Below are 18,860 nucleotides of genomic sequence, written 5' to 3'. Positions count from 1 at the left end.
GGTCCGGTTTTTACCCATACCCGATAATCACTGCTGTAATGCTGGGTACATACTGCACAATGCGGTGGGTGAATCATTTGCTGTGTATGATAAATGGTGCGCCAGCCAATTGGCCCCCAACTGTCATTCAAACATGTGACAGTTAGGAGCTGAACACATGACAAGAGGTAAATTGCTGGAATAATATTTGGTACTTGTTTCCTAGCATGGTGCCACCAACTTTTATCTTATGGCATCGGGTCTATCATATCGTGTCGCATCGCATGCGATGCGATCAGACCAGATTTTTTATTGTACAGCCACCCTTATGGGTGATTACTATGTGGGTGCACCCCCATTGTTAACACCACCCCCACTATCAAGGCCAACCCGAAGCGTGGTGAGCGCAGCGGTACGCGTCCTCCGACCTTTTCATACCCCCACTATCCACGTCGGCGTGGAGTTGATTTTATATAGTGTGGCGAGCGGACGCGGATTACTCCACATGTATTACGCGTCCCCTCGCGGGGCTCGCTGCGCTCGACACGCTTCGGGCTCGATGGCTCGCTTAAGTAATGGTATGCGATAGGACCCGACGGGCGCCGTGCTAGGAAAAAACTAATATTTATCACATGCAACAGATGTTATCGTTCACAACTCGTTGAAATGAGCCCCTTAAGATAAAATGCATGCGGTTGCTCCCTGGGTGTCCCATTGGGCATGCAGCGCACAAAAGAGAAATATGCATTAAATGACCTGTGGGAACACACGGTCATGGGTACCAGGGACGTGCAGTCAGTGGAGGCAGTGCTTCAAATGTAATTTTGTTTCAAATAATACAAAGAATATACCTACGACATGTTCTGTGTATTAAGTATTTTCATTATATTATTTCAGTAATTTGTAACATTTACAATAGTCGGTACTTGTGAGTTATCTGGGCGTCCGATTTTAAAATCGGGTCGGATCGGGACATCGCATCGCATCGCATGCGACCATCGGATGCGATGCGATGCGATGACCCGATTTTTCCATAGGAATCAATGTTAAAATGGACTGAGTCCATTTTAACATGGAATTCAATGGGAAAAAGGGGTCCTTTTCATACCCCTACTATCCAAGTGGGCATGGAGTTGGATATAAACCTGTGGCGAGCGTAGCGAGCCACCGAGCCCGAAGCGTGGCGAGCGTAGCGAGCCCCGCGAGGGGACACGGAATACCGTCCCCTCGCGGGGCTCGCCACGCTTCGGGCTCGGTGGCTCGCTACGCTCGCCACAGGTTTATATCCAACTCCATGCCCACTTGGATAGTAGGGGTATGAAAAGGACCCCTTTTTCCCATTGAATTCCATGTTAAAATGGACTCAGTCCATTTTAACATTGATTCCTATGGAAAAATCGGGTCATCGCATCCGATGGTCGGATGCGATGCGGGCAGCAATGCTGAAACGTCAATCAGCCGCTGCCCGGCACCCCGTCCCTGCCGGCGGCAATCCGGCTTGTCATAAACCGGCGCCACAGGCTGTAATAGAACAGCCGGGGGGAGGGAGCCGGGCAGTGCTGAAACAAGCTAAACACAGGGAATCCCAAGAATTTTCCGGGCTTGCCAGTCTGGGCATTAAGGCATAGCCTGGAAAATTCTCGGGATTACAAGTGAAGGGATTAATATGATTTTAGAACGTGGTGCTCATTAAGAGCTGCACTAGTTATAGCATAAAGCTGTGTACACAAGGGGGAGATATATTGCTAGCAATATATTGCTGAGCAATATATGGCTCAGTGTCTCCTGTTCATTAGCGACCAGAGACCAGAGAGGAGACTCTGCCGGGGGGAAGAGGCAGGGAAACAGCTGACCATCAGGGGCTGCACACGGGAGCGCGCACCTGGCGATTTATCACCGACAGCACAAACAAATCACTGGCAATATGGTCGCTCAATATTTCCAGCGATATGTGCTGAAATCGCCCCCGTGTGTACACAGCTTGAGTCCCTATGGATAAGGAAAATAAAATAGCAGAGTGTGAGCTTACAATAGAGAATGGAATAAAACTGACCATGTTCAGAATTACCTGGAAAGAATCCAACTGACAGCTTAATGGTGACAGGTATCTTTATTATTGCACATGAGTACAAATATTCTATCGGCTACAGTACAAATATTCCACTCCTCATGAGGAAATAACATTTTCTACCTAACTGTAGTATAATAATCTATGACATTGTATTACATAATACAATGGAATAGGAGGGATAATTGGATACTATTACCGTAGATAGATTTAAGCTAAACCAGGTGGAAAACAGATTCAAATAAAACTTCTAAAGATACTATTAAGCCTATTATAGAGGGTATATTATTGCGATAATGGTACTTCCTCATCTTTGTGGCCACCGATACGACAGTTACGTTAGCCGCTACTTAACCGATACCTAAGGATTTTCGGCAGAATGTGGAGAGGATGTGGGGGGCAGCAACGCCACCATCCTGTGTCGACGCCACCATCCACTACCCTTAGTAAAGTTGTGGCGAGCGAACGATGAGTACGTAAGTTCCATAGCGTAAGCAGTGGCCACAAAGATGAGGAAGTACCAAGATAAGCATTGGGTCGACATGGGTCAAGGTCGACATGGGTCTAGGTCGACGCAAGCATTACGTTGCCATGGGCAAGGTCAACAGTCAAAAGCTCGACATGGGTTTTTTTCAGAGTTTTTTGAGCCGACATGTGCCGACAGGCGGTATTTCATGCCCTACCATCCACTAGGGTGTGGTGGGAGAATAAAATAGTGTGCCGTGCGAAGTGACACAGTGCTACGCTTCAGTGTCCATTTCGACTGTGTCAAAATTCGGGTTAAAAAAACAGTGAAAAACCCCATGTCGACCTAATGCTTGTGTCGACCTAATGACCTGTTGACCTAGACCCATATCGACCTTTCTGCATATCGACCTAATGGTGTTGACCATTCTCTTGTAGACCTAATGATTTATACCCGAACAAATATGTTTAAGTTTATTCTAAATTGTAAAATTAATGAATTTCACTTAGGACTCTCTTATCATCCCTTAATGTTTGTTTCATTTTTGGTTTATCATTTTTGTATTTTATACTGTGCACCACCAATGACCATACAAGTAAGGCTGTTTTTTGTATTTATAAATTTACTGCACTATAACTGAAACTAACGGCTGTATAAAAAGTAAAACAAATACACAGTAATTAAGCGCAACATTTAAGTACCACCATTTACTACCAGGTATTCCCAATCTAGGCCCTCAAGGCATACAAACATTCTAGGTTTTAGTGCTATCCAGGCTTAAGAACAGTTGACTTCATTTGTACAGTTCTTCAGTTATTTTGATTTAACTGAGCTGCACCCTGTATCTCACTAAAACCTGTACTGTTAAGGTGTGTACACACGGGGCGATATTTTGCCCAGCGATATATCGCTCAATGTCTTCTTTTCATCGGCGACCAGAGATGGTCGCTGATGAAAAGAAACCTCTGCCGGCTGAGCCGCAGAGGTAATCAGCTGGTCGCAGGATTAGAACGGGGCTGAAAACGGGAGCATGCACACCCGGCTATTTATCGCCGGGGCACACTCACATCACTGGCAATGTGGTCGCCAGCGACCATATTGCCAGCGATATCAGCACATATCGCTGCCATGTGTACACGGCTTTATACCCATGTTGTAATGCCACAAAAATTCTGGTTATTGCCGTGACAACCCAGCTCGTTGTTTAGTGGAAAAGGGTTAATCCATGTCCAGGGCCCTAGAAAGCCAACCTGGCTAGCTTGCATGGTTGGTCCCTAGAAGTACCTGAATTATGGGGCAAAGTGACTGTTACATTTTTTAACATGGGCATCTACAGACTCTCCATGTTACATGCTCAGTGCTCCATGTTACATACAGGCAAATGCCTCCATTTCAAACCCCCACTATCCACGCCAGCCCGAAGCATGGCGAACGGATGCGTTACGCGTCCTCCCGACCTGTTCATACCCCCAGTATCCACGTCGGCGTGGAGTTGATTTTATAAAGTGTGGTGAGCTCGAAGCGTGGCAAGCGCATCGAGCCCCGCGAGGTGACGCGGATTGCTTCACATGTATTCTGTGTCCCCTCGCGGGGCTCGCTGCGCTCGCCACGCTTCGGGCTCGGTGACTCGCTGCACTCACCACACTATAAAATCAGCTCCATGCCGACGTGGATAGTGGGGGTATGAACAGGTCGGGAGGACGCGTAACACGTCCCATCGCGGAGCTTGCCACGCTTCGAGCTGGCGTGGATAGTGGGGGTGTTTCAGGAACACATTCACACCTGTCATGTCAGGCAGGTTAAAATAGTCAACTAACTACGTAAGCTCCGGCTGCCGCAAACGGGCAGGAACACGACGCTGATACTAACAGGGACGCCTGACTGACTACTTGTGTAGTTTCATGGCGGCAGCTTAAGCAATGCTGTTAGCGTAGCCCAACGACTGCCGCCGCGGGAACACTACACTGATTCTGACAGGGACGCTACGCTAACTATGTAACTGCCGCCGTTAAACTATACACAATTACCAATTCCATAGACATACAGACATTTGAGCAAGAACGTCATAACATATACACCGCATGTAATATGTACAACATAAACATATTCGATAGCGTGAAGAATGTGACAAATGCTGATTGTGATTTTATTAAGTTAACACCGGTATTAGGGAAGCCAATCCCGGGGCATTTTTTCAATCCCGGGATTCGGGATTGAAAAAGACTCAATCCCGGGATTCCCGGGATCCCGGGATTGGCTTTCCTAATTAAAAGACTGCCCCACAAACTTACATTTGATGGTTGCCGGGAGGGGGGACGGGTCGTCCATGCCGCTGGCGTGCTGGCTTCGCGCTGGCTGTGGGCGCTTGGGCTGGGCGAGTGGGCGCGCTGGCTGGCTGGGTGGGTGCTTGGGCTGGGCGGGTGGGTGGATGCGCTGTCCGGCACAGCATTACAATGCCGGGCGCGTCCTCTGCCTGCGCAGCATGACCCCTGATCTCACGCTGAGAGGTCACGCTGCACACAGTGCTGCCGGGAGAAGTCGGGCAGCGTCTGAGCGATGCTCAGATGCTGCCCGGCATTAGACTGCGCGCATGCGCAGTCTAATCCCGAAATCCCGGGATTGGAAACTCCAATCCCGGGATTGAAATCCCAGCATTTTGGGGGCCAAATCCCGGGATCCCGCCGATCCCGATCCCGGGATTGGCCACCCTAACCGGTATAGATTCCCGGATAAGCAGGCGGAAGTATAAGTGGGAAGCAGAGAAGTATACAGGGGAAATTATACAGAATCTATAGGAGGTGAAAATTTCTCATTGGCGGGGGTCACAAGGAGAGGATTTAGGAAAAAATTTAGAGCCCTCTCCATCTGTGACATATTTGTGCCAGTAGGACCAGTGCAGAAGTGGCGAAGAGGCTAAATATGAGTACGTTCTATATTCTATTTCCATAATGTAGCTGTAACCCCAGGTTAAAATGCCTGTATTAAAATCTCATATCCTATGTTAAATGACAGTAAATATATGAACTAAATGTAATGTATGTGTATTTAAAAAAAATGTGTATGTATTTTGGTGTGTTGGTGATACTGTACATGTCGCAGTTCATTAATGGCAGTGGACTTGTTTGCTGGAGGCTACATATGTACATTTCACAGAGGTTGCAATTCTGACAGTTGAAGAGAGGGCGTAGTGATATACAGCTGGTAGTGATTTGCCCTGTCAGATGAGGAGGGGCAGAGTGAAAGAGAAAAGGGAAGAAGTGCAGTATGAGGTACCTATGAGGACTCTATGAAAAGTCCTATTCTTCAGAGGGAGAGCTGTGAGGTCCCTGGGCCAGATGCACTAAGCTTCAAAAGTGATACAATGGAGAGTGATAAACAGCCAGCCAATCAGCTCCTGCCTGTCATTTTTGAAACACAGTATGTGACATGGCAGGTAGGAGCTGATTGGTTGGCTGTTTATCACTCTCCATTGTATCACTTTTGAAGCTTAGTGCATCTGGCCCCCTGATGAGAGACACACTGGTAGATTTATTATAGCGGCGCCTATCGCGCCGCTATAACAGTTCTTGCTTCGCCTCATTAGCGAGGCGAAGCAGGAGGGGACACCGACAAGATCTATTAAGATCTTGCCGCCGGAGTGGGGGAGCGCTAACTCCCCCCTCCGGCGATGTCTCTCCTGGAGACAGCGCATCAGTTAATACTGATGCGCCGTCTCCTTTCCCCCCGGCCGGCTGACTGCGCATGCACGGGATCTCGCTAGTCTCGCGAGATCCCAGCGCAGCTCAGCGCAAGCAGCAGGGACAGAGCTGTCCCTGCTGTTAGGTATAGGGCATCGCCGCCTGCAGCTGGCGAAGTCGACAGCTGCAGGCGGCGGAACGGTCAGCGATGCTGACCGTTCATAAATTAGGCAGGAGGCAGGCGCCCAGCACGAAATATCGTAGCTGCGCTATGCCTCCTGCCCCGCACCGCCGCACGAAAGACACCCGCTCAGCGGGTGTCATAGATAAGGGGAAGCGCTATCCCCTGCTTTAGCGCATGGGGATAGCACATATCCCCCTTATCGTCCATTAATAAATCTACCCCAGAGACCTGTACCCTCACTAGGAGAAAGGTGAGGCATTCCTGTGTGCCTGCAGATGGAGCTAAACTCAGCTTGTTAGTTGGCTCAGAGTAGGAGGGGTTGGGATCATTTGGTCTACAGCATGATGGTCGACATGGGAAAAGGTCGACATGGGTCTAGGTCAACATGGTTTTAGGTCGAAAGGTCATTAGTTCGACAATGTCTAGGTCGACAGTCAAAAGGTCGACATGGGGTTTTTCACTGTTTTTTTTTTACCTGGATGTCAACACAGTCGACATGGACACAGTTTAAAATGCACTGCATTGCTTGCAATGCGTCAAGCACGGTGCGTCGCTACGCTCGGCACACTATTTTATTCTCCCACCGCGCCCTAGTGGATGGTAGGGCATGAAATACCGCCTGTCAGCTCAAAAAACAGTGAAAAACCCCATGTCGACCTTTTGACTATAGACCTAGACACTGTTGAACTAATGACCTTTCGACCTAAAACCATGTCGACCTTTTCCCATGTCGACCTAATAACTGTCGACCATAATGCTTGTAGACCAAATTACCTCATCCCAGTAGGAGATGGAGGAGCCAGGGTAAAGTAGCCAGCCCTTAACAGCAGAACTCATTGGAGGATGCTGGATAGAGATGGAATAAGAGTGTTACCCCTAGAGAGAATGGAGAGGCAGTGTTCTGCCCCTTTGGTGTTACATAGACTGAGGGCCAGATGTACTAAGCTTGAAAAGTGATACAATGGAGAGTGATAAACAGCCAGCCAATCAGCTCCTGCCTGTCATTTTTGAAACACAGTATGTGACATGGCAGGTAGGAGCTGATTGGCTGGCTGTTTATCACTCTCCATTGTATCACTTTTGAAGCTTAGTGCATCTGGCCCCCTGTGAGAGACAGAGACCTGCACCCTCACTAGGAGAAAGGTGAGGCATTCTTGTGTGCCTGCAGATGGAGCTAAACTCAGCTTGTTAGTTGGCTCAGAGTAGGAGGGGTTGGGATCATTTGGTCTACAGCATGATGGTCGACATGGGAAAAGGTCGACATGGGTCTAGGTCAACATGGTTTTAGGTCGAAAGGTCATTAGTTCGACAATGTCTAGGTCGACAGTCAAAAGGTCGACATGGGGTTTTTCACTGTTTTTTTTACCTGGATGTCAACACAGTCGACATGGACACAGTTTAAAATGCACTGCAATGCGTCGAGCACGGTGCCTCGTTACGCTCGGCACACTATTTTATTCTCCCACCGCGCCCTAGTGGATGGTAGGGCATGAAATACCGCCTGTCAGCTCAAAAAACTGTGAAAAACCCCATGTCGACCTTTTGACTATAGACCTAGACACTGTTGAACTAATGACCTTTCGACCTAAATCCATCTCGACCTTTTCCCATGTCGACCTAATGACTGTCGACCATAATGCTTGTAGACCAAATTACCTCATCCCAGTACAGTGGCAAACGCAGGATTTTCAGAAGGGGGTTTCCAGAGGGGCGGAGCAAAGCACGGAGATGGACACTTAGGTGACCCAGTATATGCCGGGTCAGTTAAAGTATTATAGATAGACCAAATGTATATAAAATATATATATATATATATATATATACACACACATACATACACACATACAGGGGCGTCAACAGCATTGTATGACCCCTGGGCATAGCAATGTATTGGGGCCCCTACCGATCCTCCAGCGGTAGGGGTGGGTGAAGATTTGATGTCCTGCGGGTGGTAGGGGGTATTATATCAACCGCTCTGCGTGTAGGGCCTGGATCAGTAATTTCCACTAATTACCCCTTTACTGCACAGATGGTGGGAGATGAGGTGGGAGAAGGGGGCATTGGGCTGAATGAAGGGGCTCTGATATATAACTTCCAGGGTGGTAGAGGATGTTTAATATGCAGAGGAGGGGTGTATAGTGGAGTGGGCTTATTATTCATATTTTCTGGTGGGAGGACAGCTTGCTTGATTGCAGATATCTCCAGTTCCCAGAAATAGGTTTCTTAGATTGGAATGGAAAAACTAGAGAATCCCACCTACCAAATGGTATTGGGGACTAGGGGGTCAGAGTTCAGGAGGCAGAGCAATCTGCCAACGAGTATATAAAACTACATACCAGGTGTGTGGAGCTGGAGCAGTAACCAGCTGCTTGACGGCTAATATCTCTGGTTCTGGGAACAGTAGAGACAAGCTGTCAGTGTCCCTCAAAGGGGGAGACTCCCAGCTTTTGGAATATACCCTCAGAAAAACGGTAAGTCAGACAGAACCTGAAATATCTGACTGGGAATAACAATTAACAGGCTTGGATGGGGACCACTGCTTTGAAGTCAGATATCTCCGGTTCCCAAGGGCCGATTTTTACAATTCTTATATCCCTGGAAAGAGGGGACCCTCAGCTTTCCTCTGGTTCTTTTCCATTAACACAAGGTGAACCAGTTTTGCTGAAAGTGATGCAGGATACAGCTAAGGGTATTAGCAGATTTAATGCACTTCTGGATAAGTTTGAAAAGGATTCAGATGTTGCTTCTAAACATTCTCACTCCTCTCTCCCGGCATTGGAAGATTCTGGGGAGGAGGGGGAGTGCGGTTATGATGTACCCTGGGAGCAGGGTGATGATGACCCTTCTGTTCCCGGTGTAAAGGACTTAATCTTAGCTGTAAAATAAGCTTTAAGCTTATCTGATGATAACAAAACTCCTGCTAAAGGGGTGTTTAAAAGACTGTTACTTTTCCGTCAGATGAAGGTTTGCAAGACCTGTTGGAGGGGACTTGGAAAACGCCCGATAAGATGCCTAAGAGATTTTTGAACCTTTACCCTATGCCAGAGGAACATGTAAAGCTTTGGGAAAAGGTTCCTTTGGTTGACGCACTGGTAGCCAGATTGTCGAAAGCTACAGTACTTCCCGTTCAAGGGGGTGCTGCGTTTAAGGACCCTGTTGAGAAAAAGCTTGAAGGGAATCTTAAAGCAATTTTTGAAGGTGTGGGATTTACCATTAGACCTATTATTGCTTCTGCATGGGTTTCAAAGGCCATGATTGTATGGGCAAATGCCATGTGTGCAATGGTACATTCAAACCCAGGTGTCTTAATTCTGGCTGAAAAATTAAAGGCTGCGGCAGAGTATAATTTAGAGGCTGGAGAAGAGGCACTCAAAATGGCTTCCAGAGTTTCTGCATTCTCTGTTAATGCTAGGAGGGTTCTGTGGCTAAAGGCATGGGAGGCGGACAATGAGTCCAAAAACACTGCGACTCCGTCGCAACCAATCAAGTGACCCTCGTTGCAATAATCCTGTGTGACCAACACACAAAACAATGAAGTTGTGCACCGCACAGCTGCATGGGGTAAACCACAACCAAAGCAAAGGGAGGAACAAGGCCCACCTCCACTAGGGCACTAAACCAGTAAATATGCTACTCGGCGGTAGCCCAGGGCAACTCACGGCACCACAAAAGAGATGAGAGGTGGTCATCTCGGGGCATCTGTGAGCCAGCCAAACCTCTGCAGAAAGAGTTTACCTGCAGCTATCCTGCAGCAGGAACAGAGATATAACACCGGCATCTGAGGGAAGGCTCAGACGCCTTAAAAAGGACTGACAGCCAATCATAGAGGTCTGGCTAATCCAACCCTCTCTTCAGGAATGAACACCTGTGTGAGGGCGTCAACCCTCCGGCGTCCTGGCTGCTTAGAAACAGCCAAGACTCCTGTACTGAGCCGCCCGGCGTCTGCTGTTGCTAGGCAACCCTCCATAAGCTCCCTCTAGCGCCGGAAGTAGTGCGCCGGACAGGTTGCCTAGCAACGCCCGGCACACAGACGCAGCAGAGGACGCCGCCCGCTCTTGTTCCCTGTCCTGGCCCGCACAGCAGGTACCGGCACCCAGGGAGTCAGCATGGCTGCAGGACCTGCGCCAGTCCACGCACCCATGGACCCCCGGGTCCTAACAGGAGCAAGTCATTGTTTGCTGCCCCGTCACCCTCACCATACTTCAGTCAGGGTGTTTTATTGACATTCATGTATTAGTAAAGGTTACCCAAGTATAAATTGCACATCAAAACTTGGGTGGAGGCAAATATTTTATAAAGTATCCATAATTCCATAATTCCACCTTGGTCTGGAAGAAGGGTTACATAGCTCAAATGGATTTTTCTCTTTTAAGAGCTGGGGGGAGCAGACTGTTTCCATCATTGAGCTAGGGTGGACTGGGATGCCATGAAAATATGATCCAAAACTTATCTCTTATGGGGACATTTTTCGGGAATATATTTAACTGCTGCTGAGGAGGTGGGTGATAATGAAATATCTAACACCTAACAATGTGGACAATTTCCCCACATTGTCTCCAGCAAAACTTAGAGCAAGTGGACCAAAAGGTATTTAATCTATCTGGGGTCAGGTAGAGAGTATAAATCTGTTATATATGCATTTTGGTATGAATTAAAGATTTTTCTCCGTTTAGCATCTGAAAGCGTTCTACCTAGATAAGCTTCCCATTTTTCTTGTGCGTTTGATTTAGGGGTATCAAGTAAATCTTATAGATTTACTTGATACCCCTAAATCAAACGCACAAAAAAACGTACCAAAACGTGATATCCCTGCAGAGTTGTAATCTTCACTGACTGACAACATTTAAAAAAAAAATCCATAGTTGGTTCTCATTATTTCACTTGCTCTCCTATGGGGCAAACTGACTAACTGAGGGTACACACAGTGAGATATGCGCTATTTTTATATTCGATTTTGCTTAGACAAGCAAAATTTTAAAGAAATCTAATACAAAAGTTGTCTTGGCTTGCAAGACTATCCAGATCCAGACACAGATCCAGACACAGTAAAGGTGGTCATACACATGCAGATTTATCTTCAGATCTTGCTGGTTGGAACAGAAACATGGTTATAGACGAGAGCAAATGACAGGTGACCATTTGCTTGGAAATGCTGGAAAACTGCCAAACTGTAACTCATCCATAACCATGTTTTTGGTCCAACCAGCCAGATCTGAAGATAAATCTTAAATGGGCACCTTAAATCTCACCGTGTGACCATAATCCAGACCCAGATCTAATAATGGTCTAATAGAAAATAAATCTCACCATGTGTATGAGGCATGTTGGTGTGTCCTGAGGACTGGATTTAAAAGCACTGCTCTAGCACTTACAGAAAATGGTGCACACTATTTTCCAATGAGTAGCAGTTATTTGGGTCAAATAAATGCTTAGTTAAATATAGAGGTCAGAGACGCGTAGTCAGACTGGTTCAGTCTGGCTGGAAGGCAACAGTAAGTCAAATATCCATGTGTTACAACAATTGGTATGCACAAACTTAAAGTGGATGGGCCAAAGCATTTTAACTACACTGTGTTTCCCCTCCAGAGGTGTGGATCTGCCCTACACCCCCATCCCCTAGTGAGCCTCTGACCACTCACTCCTCATGCATGCCTCTAATCCAAACCTATTTACCACATCTTTGGCCCTGCCGCTACCCCATCCCAAACTTTGATCGCCCACACAGGGGCTCACTTCAAATTTGCCGTAATATTTTTAGTTTAATTTGTCATTTTTATGTGAATGTGTGTTTATATGAATTGTGAAGAGGTCTGAGGGGAATGAAGCAGATCTGTCTTAACAACATTGTAGGCCCTCGGCAAAGGATTGCCTTGTGCAACCTATTTATTTATTTATAGTTTCTTATATAGCGCATCATATTCTGTTGCACTTTACAATTGGAAACACCAGTGATTAAACAAAATGGGTAGAAACAAACCAACATAGAGGTAGGAGGGCCCTGCTCGAAAGCTTACAATCTATAGGGATAATAGGAGGGATACATAAGGATAGAATTCCATAGCAAGGCAGTCCCACCAGATTACAAGACAATCCTGATGGGATGCAATTAGATATGAATGCTACTGGAGGTTGTGTGGGGGTTCCTGAATATGATAGGCTTGCCTGAAGAGCTTTTCAGGGAACGCTTGAAAGTTTGGAGGCTAGAGGAGAGTCTTAATGTGCATGGAAGGGCATTCCATAGGGTGGGTGCTGCCCAACAAAAATCCTGCAATTATAAGTGGGAGCGAGTAATGAGTGTGGATGAGAGACGCAGATCTTGTGCAGAGCGGAGAGGTCGGGTGGGGATATATTTTGAGATAAGCAAAGAGATATAAGTTGGTGTAATCAGAGTAATGGAAGTATTTTATATTGAATGTGTTAATATACAGGCAACCAATGGAGGGACTGACAGAGTGGATCAGCAGACGATAAACGTCTAGCCCAGAAGATCAGCCTTGTAGCTGTATTCAAAATGAATTGTAGTGGTGAGAGTCTTTTCTTAGGAAGACCGGTAAGGAGGCTATTGCAATAGTCAATGGGGCAGCTGTATGAAGTGTCGTTATGGGGGAGAAGGGGTATCAGCGCACTGATACTGCTTCTCCCCAATGTATGAAGGTGCCGGGATGTGGTAAATGACAGGGGTGCTATGCTAAATGATAGCAGGCCGAATGTATGAATGCTCAGCATCGCTGACCGTTCCGCCCGCTGACGGTTTTGGCTTTGCCAGCAGCAGGCTGGCGAAGCCAAATCTAAACAGCAGGGACAGCGCTGTCCTTACTGTTAGCTCTGGGCTGCGATGGGGATCTCGCGTGAGCAGCGAGATCCCGCGCATGCCCAATCGAGCCGGCCGGGGGACAGGAGACAGCGCATCAGTGTAAACTGATGCGCTATCTCCAGGAGGGGACATCGCCGGAGGGAGGAGTTAGCGCTCCCCCACTTCAGCAGACAAGATGTTAATACATCTTGTCGATGTCCCTTCCTGCTTCGCCTCGCTAATGAGGTGAAGCAGGAAGTGTTACATATGCCCCAGTGTGTGATATAATGAGTGCATGTATTAGAGTTTTTCAGTGTAAGGTATGGACGAATTTTGGATATGTTTTTTAGATGCATGTAACATGATTTAGAGACAGATGGAATGTGAGGAATAAAGGACAGTTCAGAGTTGAGGATGACCCCTAGGCAGCGAGCTTGTGGAGTAGGATTAATTGTTGTGTTCTCATTAGTGATAGAGATATCAGGTTGGTAACTACTCTTGGCTGGTGGGAATATAATTCATTCTGTTTTGGAAATGTTGAGTGTGAGGTGGCGAAATGACATCCAAGATGAAATGGCAGAAAGACATTCAATAGTAATAAAATATATCCCCACTGTGGGCCTGCACTGTCTCTCCACATGCTACCATACAGTGGATGGCTGTCAGCACTTTGATTGGTGGATAGTTCCAGCCATCCACCAATCAGCAGGCTGACAGACATTCAGTCTCTAGTTTCAGGCTGGGAGGCAAGTAGAGGATGCTGCTTGGCCCTTCTCACTGTGTGTAACTCACAATTAGAGCAGTCATGCAGCATCCTCCATCTACCTCCCAAGAAGCTTCTGAGGCACCAGCCTGTCCCATTGGAAGACCCCTAAAATCATGGAGACCAGGAGCCAAATGTAATAGGGTGTGTTTTTGTTTAGTTTAGGTGCGATTTTTGTATTTTTTTCCCCCCTGAAAACCACACAGTTTTTGGGTGTGATCTTGGATACACATCTACATCATGTATTCCTCCCAGAGTCCAAAGCGGTGGACATTCACCGGTTGGTGCTGTCGATTCTCCAGTCACCAAATCCAACAATATGGCAGAGTTTGAAGCTGTTGGGCAAAATGGTGGCAACTTTGGAGACTCTGCAGTATGCAAGGTTTCACTCAAGACCTTTTCAGCGGAACATCCTGTCCAGTTGGTCCGGCAACCCGACATGCATGAAACAGGAAACACTGTTACTGTCTCAGGAGACAAGGGACTCGTTGATCTGGTGGATGGATCTGGAGTATCTTCAATTGGGGCGCTCCCTTCACTCGTGGGATTGGTTGGTCATCACAACCGACGCTAGTCTCAGGGGCTGGGGGGGCAGTGGCCTTACACCTCAGATTGCAAGGTCTGTGGTCCAGTGCGGAGTCAAAACTGCCGATCAACATCCTAGAAATCCGGGCAGTGTGAAAGACTCTCCTACAGGCGGAAGGCCTCCTGAAGGGGTCGCCCATCCGCATACAATTGGACAATGCCACGGCTGTGGCTTACCTCAACCATCATGGGGGTACTTGCAGCTGCATGGCCATGAGGGAAGTCTCACGTATTTTTCAGTGGGCAGAAGTGAACATTCCGGCTCTGTCAGCAGTGTTCATTCCGGAGATCCGGAATGTTGAGGCGGACTTCCTCAGCAGGGCAGAACTGCTGGAAGGAGAATGGGCGTTGCATCAGGAAGTTTTTCAGGAAATAGTGGCACTTTGGGGGCTCCCAGAAGTGGACTTGATGGCTTCCAGACAAAATTGTCAGGTTCCCTGGTTTTGCTCACAGAGCAGGGATCCCTTGGCGTGGGCAGTGGATGCCATGACAGTTCCATGGTGTTTCAGCCTTGCTTATGTATTCCCTCCGTTTCCCATGATCGCTTGTGTCCTCAAGAGAGTGAGGACACAGGGGGTGCAAATCATATCGATTGGAGGTCTTGGTATTCAGACATACTGAGGTTGTCGACGGAATCCTGGCATCTTCTTCTTCTGCCAGACCTACTCAAACAAGGACCTTTTCTACACCAGGACCTAGCTCGTCTCAATTTGACAGCCTGGCTTTTGAAACCTCCCTTTTGAGAAAGAAAGGTTTCTCAGATGCTTTTATTCACACCATGCTCAGGGCTCGGAAGCCTGTATCAGCAGCAAATTATCATAGGGTGTGGAAGATTTATATCAGGTGGTGTGAACGTCAGAAGGTACACAAGGTCACTAGAGTTTCTACAAGACGGTTTTTCAGTGGGGCTTAGCCTGCAGTTTTTAAAGTTACAGCTCTCTGCTTTATCCATATTCTTTCAGAAAAGAGTGGCTCTGTTGCCAGAAGTACAGACTTTCTTACAGGGAGTCGTGAGACGTAAACCTCCTTATAGGCAGCCAGTGGTGCCTTGGGATCTGTCTCTGGTGTTGTCGGTTCGACAGAAACCTCCATTTGAGCCCTTAAGGTCATCTGATCTTAAATACCTTTCTTGGAAACTTACATTTCTGTTAGCCATAGCCTCGGCTAGGCGGGTTTCAGAATAAGGGCTTTGTCGGGCAAGTCCTGTTTCTAGTTTTTCATGATGACAGGGCAGTTCTTAGAACAGTGCCAAAGTTTCTACTTAAGGTAGTATCAAATTTCGATTTAAACCAGGAGATTGTGCTCCCGGTGTTCTGTCCTCCAGAGGAGGCGAGAAATAGGGACAAGTTGAAGAAATTGGACGTGGTTCGCGCTTTGTGCATTTATGTAGACAGAGTAAAGGATTTTTGTAAAACTGATTTGCTTTTGGTACTATATGACATACATAAGCGAGGGTGGCCTGCTTCTAAACAGACCATTGCTAGATGGTTAAGGTCATTGATTGCTTTTGCATACACTAAGGTAGGCAGACCGATTCCCTCCAGGATTAATGCCCATACCACCAGGTCGGTTGCTTCCTCTTGGGCTGTACGTCATGGGGCTACAGCGGAGCAGTTATGCAGGGCTGCCACCTGGTCCTCTGTGCACACCTTTACCAAATTCTACAGGTTCCATGAGTTTGCGTCGGAGGACGCTTCATTTGGGCGAGCAGTGATGAGAACTGCAAACCACAGCGTACCCTCCCAAAGGACCGGCTTTTGAACGTCCCATGGTTAGCTGTGTCACCAGGATGGACGACAGAGAAAAGGGGATTTTTGTAAGAACTTAACGTTTGAATCCCTTTCTCTGAGTCCATCCTGGTGACAGAGCGATCCCTCCCTTACGCTCAGTAAGTTGTATACTGTTCATGTGTTGTCATGTTATATGGTTATACAGTATATGATTGTGCATATTAATATGTTCAGGCGTTGTGCTGAGTAATTGTATCCTAGTGTGCTCTGGAAGTTGAACTGAGGAATGCTGGGATGCAGAAGGGAGGAGCCTGCCTCTCAAAGAAGTTAGCATAGGTGCCTTGCTCCTGCGGACCCTCCTACATCCCATGGTTAGCTGTGTCACAGAGGACTCAGAGAAAGGAATTGGAATGGTAAGTTTTTACAAAAATTTTTTTGTAACGGGAGTGCACAAAAAGCACATTATCTTTAAAAGAGGGTGTGGATCGTATTGTCGACCCGACTTAGGTCGACACCGTTGGGTCAGCAGGCGGCAAGGTCGACAGGGTTCTAGGTTGACATGGGTGAAGGTCGACAGGTGTCTAAGCCGACATGGGTTTAGGTCGTGAGGTCGACATGGTTTTTTTTTCACAGTTTTTTTACCCGAATGACGACGTAGACAAAGTTGGATGTCAACCGCAGCCTTTGAGTTGATGGTCCATTTGTTGTTAAAGTTAGAATTAATAGAAAGCCACATGCTGGTACTTGGACAACCACAAATACCAGCATGCTGGGCATTAAAAGGTCCGCTAGAACTTGTAGCTCCACAGCCAAACCAATACTTTAATAAAAATGCAGACACCGTTTGCTGATGATATAGCAGTTGTGGGATTAATAAGGAAGGACGACTAGAGAAATGAGGTAGCCAGGTTAGTCCATTGGAGTAAAACAAATCACCTTGGCCCTTATTCTGCATCGTGCGGTACGGCCCGCGTGCGGCCGTACCGCCGATGTTTTTAGTCTGCACATGCGCAGAGGTCAATCTGCGCATGTGCAGCCCCATTCGCCGCAGACGTATTTCGTCCGCCGCAAAGGGGGCGTATAGGGGCGTGAGGGGCTTCATACCCTCATTACCCTATGTATACGCCCCGCGTTTCATGGGCGTTCCCATGCAAACGCGGGGCGTATGCATGCTAATGAGGGTATGACGCCACTGATGGGGGCGGAAAGCTGACGTCGCCGGATGTCAGCTCTCAGCCCCCATACAAGCTAACACACGGACGATTGTCCGTGTGGTCTCAGCTTGCGGGAGCTGCTGTGGCGTGCGGCCCTGCCTTCGATGGTCGATGACCATCGAATGCAGGGGGCAGCTCCCACCATGGTGGAGGCGTACGCCCCACCATTTTCATGCGGATCGCCAGCCGTCCGTGTACGGACGGCCGTGGCGATCCGTCTCGTGGGCGGGGATTGGTTTGTGCGGCCAGAGCACCGTGTGCGGCTCTGGCCGCACCAACCAGAATAAGGGCCCTTGTTCTGAATGGTGCTTAACAAAAGAAATGATTGATTTTAGAAAACGTACAGGCCCTGCTAAAATGTCAGTAATAGAGGAGACAGATATTGAAATAGTTGACTCTCTTTTAAGTTTTTAGGCATTATGGTTTCTAGTTTTACATGGTCAACCAATGTTTTAACTATTTTAAGGAAAGTAAAGCAATGTCTCTTCTTCTTAACCCCTTCCCGACAATTGACGTACATTTACGTCATGGTCGGGAAGTACTTCCCGACACATGGCGTAAATGTACGTCATGGCTTGTAACTGTCACCGCGTCTATAGACGCGGTGACAGTTTCAACATGTCTGCTGTCCCTGACAGCAGACATGTCCGTGCATGCCCAGGGGGGGCTGCGATGCCGCCCCCCCCGTCGGCGATCGCTGTGATTGGCTGTTCAGTGTGAACAGCCATTCACAGCGTTTTCCTGTGTCACCGGCGAATAACGTTCGCCGGTGACACGGGATCGGAGGTGATTGGTGCTGTAAAGTACAGCACCAATCACCGCGGGGTGTAAGGGTGACACTGGTGTCACCCCACCTCACCCCGCCCGCCCCCAAAGGCCGTGATTGGTTCGTCGGGCCGACGGACCAATCACAGCCAAGGAGGGGGATTTAAACTAACGGTGACTGCACTGCAGACGCCATTCCGGTCTGGAATAGCGTGCAGTGCGGTCACCGTGCCCAGCTGTCGCCATTTACTGACCAGAACTTTGCCAAATACTGTACTTACCTGATCCTTGCAAATACCTTGCCTGATCACTGCTTCATCACTTGTAGTGCGCTGGATGCTTCCTGGATCCTGTTACTTGTGACTTCCTGTGTTGTGAACTTGTGCTGCTGCAGTGTAATAGCGTTAGATAGAGAGAGATAGAGAGAGAGAGATAGAGAGAGATAGTGTCAGAGAGTGCTATATTTTGTGCTGCTGCAGTGTGATATAGTTATAGATAGAGAGAGAGAGATAGAGAGAGATAGAGAGAGAGAGATAGAGAGAGATAGAGAGGCCTAGTGACAGAGAGTGCTATATTTTGTGCTGCTGCAGTGTGATAGTTATAGATAGAGAGATAGAGAGAGATAGAGAGAGAGAG

General features: G+C 47.7%; 1 protein-coding gene across 3 annotated transcripts in view; it reads left to right on the top strand.

The window, feature by feature from the left end:
• LOC146042070 (uncharacterized) overlaps positions 1–18,860 on the top strand; it is a 378,004-nt gene that overhangs the window by 2,183 nt on the left and 356,961 nt on the right. The window contains exon 1 of one of the 3 annotated variants that reach the window (XM_083162143.1): positions 5,736–5,782. The exons of the other annotated variants lie outside the window; for them this stretch is intronic. The gene's annotated coding sequence lies outside the window, so the exon portion shown is untranslated. Of the gene's footprint in view, positions 1–5,735; positions 5,783–18,860 lie in introns of those variants that run through there. 3 annotated transcript variants of the gene reach the window in all.

This window comes from Crinia signifera, chromosome 1 (assembly GCF_055691185.1).
Source record: "Crinia signifera chromosome 1, ASM5569118v1, whole genome shotgun sequence".
Classification (NCBI taxonomy): domain Eukaryota; kingdom Metazoa; phylum Chordata; class Amphibia; order Anura; family Myobatrachidae; genus Crinia; species Crinia signifera.
This window is presented reverse-complemented; position numbering and strand designations above follow the sequence as displayed.